At 41.0% G+C, this 4,456-nt stretch overlaps 1 pseudogene; it reads left to right on the plus strand.

Annotated features, from left to right (window-relative positions):
* Nucleotides 1-334: 334 nt before the first annotated feature.
* LOC106986130 (26S proteasome regulatory subunit 4-like) lies at nt 335-2,964 on the plus strand (annotated as a pseudogene).
* Nucleotides 2,965-4,456: the final 1,492 nt, after the last annotated feature.

Consider the following 4,456-nt stretch of genomic DNA (forward strand, 5'->3'; position numbering starts at 1 on the left):
TGGATGATCTGAGGGGGACCCCTATGTTGGTAGGAACCTTGGAAGAGGTCATTGATGATCAAAGATGTGCCATTGTGTCTACATCTCTGGACTCAGAATACTATACCAGCATTCTTTCATTTGTAGACAACAGTCTGCTGGAACCCAACTGCTTGGTCCTGTTCAACCATAAAGTGCATGGATGACATGGATCCCCTGGTCACCGCAATGAAGGTAGAAAAGCTCTTCCAGGAGACCTATGCTGTTATTGGCAGGTTGGACAACCAAAGCCAGAAAATTATGGAATCTGTGAGTTTACTTTTGCTCATCCTGAATATTATTTTTAAAAATGGGTATGAGGCCCCTGAGAGAGTCATCCTTTTTTTTTTTTTAATTTTTTTTTTTATCTGTATTTAAGGTTGAGAGAGAGACACACGCAGGGTGCGAGTGGGAGAGGAACAGAGAGAGAGGGTGACAAAGAATCCGAAGCGGGCTCTAGGTTCTGAGCTATCAGCACAGAGCCTGATGTGGGGCTCGAACTCACTAACCACAAGATCATGACCTGACCCAAAGTTGGATGCTTAACCGACTGAGCTACCCAGGTGCCCTGTTCTTTATGCTTCACCTGGCACAGGTAAAACCTTACTAGCCAAAGCAGTAGCAAACCAAACCTTAGCCACTTTCTTGAGAGCAGCTGGCTCTGAATTACTCAGAAGTACCTAGGTGATGCGCCCAAACTCATACAAGAATTGTTTCAAGTTGCTGAGGAACATGCACCATCCATCATTCTTATTGATGAAACTGATGTCATTAGGACAAAGAAAATATTACTCAAATTCTGGTGGTGAGAGAGAAATTCAGGAAACATTATTGGAACTGTGAAACCAGTTGGATGGATATGATTCAAGGGGAGACATGCAAATTACCATGGCCACAAACCTAGTAGGAAATTTGGATCCAGTAGTTATCAGACAGGGCCACATTGACAGGGAGAGCCAATTCCCTCTGACCAATGGAAGGACCAAGAAGTACGATTCATACAAGCAGAGTGATGCTGGCTGCTGCTCCCATAACCCCTAGACGACTTGATCATAGTTAATGACCTCCTTGGTGTTAACATTAAGGCAATCAGTACAGGAAGTAATCTGATGACCTTGAGAGAACATAGAATGAAAGTAACAAATGAAGACTAAAAAAAAAAAAAAAAAAATCTAAGAATGTTTTTATGAAAAACAAGAAGGCACCCTTGAATGGCCCTATGTTTAATGAACCACAGTTGCCTTCAAATAAATGATTAAGAGTATTCCAGGGGCACCTGGGTGGCTCAGTCGGTTAAGCATCTGACTTCAGGTCAGGTCATGATCTCATGGCTCTTGGGTTTGGGCCCCATGTTGGGCTCAGTGCTGACAGCTCAGAGCCTGGAGCCTGCTTCGGATTCTGTTTCCTCTCTCTGCCCCTCCCCCGACTCATGCTTTGTTCCTGTCTCTCAAAAATAAATAAACATTAAAAACCTTCTGGAAAAAAAAAAAAAGGAGTTTTCCAGCCCCTCAGAGAGATATGACTAGGGACGTGTCCAAAAGGATACATATTCCAGTTTATCTTTCTTATTAGCAGAACATCCTATGTACCTTTAAAAATGTTTTTTATTCAAGTATAATTAATGGACAGTATTATATTCATTTCAGGAGTATGATATAGTGAGTCAAAATTCCTGTACATTATAGGGTGCCTGGGTGGCTCAGTCAGTTGCACGTCTGACTTTGGCTCAGGTCACGATCTCATGGTTCGTGAGTTTGAGCCCTGCATCGGGCTTGCTGCTGTCAGCGCAGAGCCTGCTTTGGATCTTCCGTTCCCCTCTCTTTGCCCTTCCCCCACTCACTCTTTCTCTCAAAAGTAAACATTAAAAAAATTCTATACATTTCTCAGTGCTCATCACATCAAGTGTACTCTTAGTATTCTTCACCTGTCATCCTGTGTATCTATTTGAGCATGATGTATAGGACGCTCTTTGGGCTGCCTTCATCTTTTGGTCGTGTGCAATGTTCTCTTTCAAATAAAGTGTGCCCTTTCTCAAAAAAAGAGAAGCCTGGGGCACCTGGATGGCTCAGTCGGTCAAACGTCCAACTTCAGCTCAGGTCATAATCTCACGGCTCATGGGTTCAAGCCCCACATTGGGCTCCGTGCTGACGGCTCGGAGCCTGGAGCCCGCTTCGGATTCTGTGTCTCCCTCTCTCTCTGCCCCTCCCCTGCTCACGCTCTGTCTCTCTCTCAAAAATGAATATTAAAAAAAAAAAATTTTAAGGGAGAGAAGACCAAGGCTTTACAATGGTTTTATTTTAAGAAATCAACAGTTACCCAGGTTTCATCAGTCTTGTTGCTTTGTCATCTTTAAGGAGTTGTCATCATCTAAATAGTTTAAAACTGATTGCCAACACATCCAATTCTAGCCAGTAGAAAGAGAGAAAAGGAGGTACACTCCTTATTTTTAAGATATGGCTTAGAAGTTTTTCACCCATTGGCCACCCCTAAGTGGCTTTATTCTGAGCATTCAGATAAAAATTTGGGAATACTATTACAACAAAAGAGACGCCAAGATATTTGCCTTCCTAGAGTTTATATTCTCTTTGGGGGACACAAGGGAAAAACAAGTAAGATGTCAAGCAGTGACAAATGCTAATAAGAAAACAAAAGCAGAGTAATCCTTCTTCAAGTTCTCCAGAAAGACCTCATTGAGAGGGGGGCATATAATCAGAGATCTGAAGGGAAGTGTGTTCCTGGAAAAAGGAATAGCTAGTATAAATTCTTTGAAGTGGGAATGTGCTTGGCATGTTTGAGAAATAGCATGGTGTGGGCAGTGTTCCTAGAATTTGTTCAAGTCAGACAAGTGTAAACCAGATCAGGTAGAGCCCTGCAGACTAGGGTAAGAATGATTTTTAATTTGAATGAGATAAAAGAGCTCAGCAAATTTCTGTGTGATGTGATTGGATTTATATATATATATATATATATATATATATATATATATATATATATATTTTTTTTTTTTTAAGTTTATTTATTTATTTTGAGAGAGAGCCCACGTGAGCAGGGGAGAAGAAGAGAGAGAGGAAGAAGGAGAGAAAACCCAAAACAGGGTCTGTACTGTCAGCACGGAGCCTGACTCGGGGATTGAACCCACGAACCATGAGACCACCACCTGAGCCGAAATGAAGAGTCCGATGCTCAACTGACTGAGCCACCCAGGCACTCCGGGTTTATATATTTTAAAAGATCACTAATTTAGCGTGTAATAAAATCTACACACTGTGGATCAAAGACTTAAATGTAAGAAGTAAAATTATAAAACTCTTAGTAGAAAATACAGGACAAGAGCTTCATGACAGTGGATTTGATGATGGTTTTATGGATATGAAACAAAAGGCACAAGCAACAAAAGAAAAAATAGACAAATTAGACTTCATCCAAATTTAAACATAGAATTGCCATATGGTTCAGCAACCCCACTTATGGGTATATACCCAAAGAACTGAAAGCAGGTATTCACACAAATACTTGTACACCACTGTTCATAACAGTATTATTCACAAGAGCCAAAAGATGGAAATAACTGAATTGTCCATCAGTGAATGAATGGATGAACAAAATTTAGCATATGCCTACAATATTGTAGAATATTACTCATCCTTAAAAAGGAAGGAAATTCTGACACATGCTAGAACACCGATGAACCATGAGGGAAGTACACAAAGCAAAATGAGCCAAAAAGATGAAAGAACAAATATTTTTTACATTGGGAGGAAGAATTCCTCCTTTACCCTTCTAGGTTCTTTGGCTGGTAAGTTGATATAAAACAGGTTAACAGGAGGAAAACATTTAATGACATACACACAGAAGTCCCATCAGAATATGAGACCCAAAGACAAGACCATCAGATGAGGCTTACGTGCCATACTGAATGAAGAAATGGGATAGGGACCTGGGGCTTCAAAAGGAAAGTGGGTGACAGGACAGTAAGAAGAATGAATGTTTGCCCTGCCATCCCGATAGGTCTTTCAAGTAAAAATTGATCTCTAATAATAGCTCTCTTTCTGGGCCAGGTCCCCTACCTAAATTCTTTTAGGTGAGTAGGGAGAACTGAAAGTTTTTCTTGAGTCTGCCTTCAGCTCAAAATAACCCACAAGACAAAATGACATATTTTGGGGTCACGTAATTCGCTCTTCCCCTCAGTTCCACCTTGGAAACTTCCCCAAGAAGTTTCACGATCCTGAAGTTGAGTTGGTAGATGGCTCCATCTCACTGAACCAGTCTCTTAGTCCTGAGAATAAGTCTGTTCAGTTAAACAGTTGTACTTCATTTCAGGAGGTGTTGATTCAGGTGGGATCCCAAAGTTAGGGCTATGGTGCAAGCAGTCAGGTATTTAACAGGCGGCATTTCTATGGAAACAAAAGAAAAACAATGACCAATGATTGGAGCAGAC

The sequence above is a fragment of the Acinonyx jubatus genome, chromosome A2, assembly GCF_027475565.1.
Source record: "Acinonyx jubatus isolate Ajub_Pintada_27869175 chromosome A2, VMU_Ajub_asm_v1.0, whole genome shotgun sequence".
NCBI classification, from domain to species: domain Eukaryota; kingdom Metazoa; phylum Chordata; class Mammalia; order Carnivora; family Felidae; genus Acinonyx; species Acinonyx jubatus.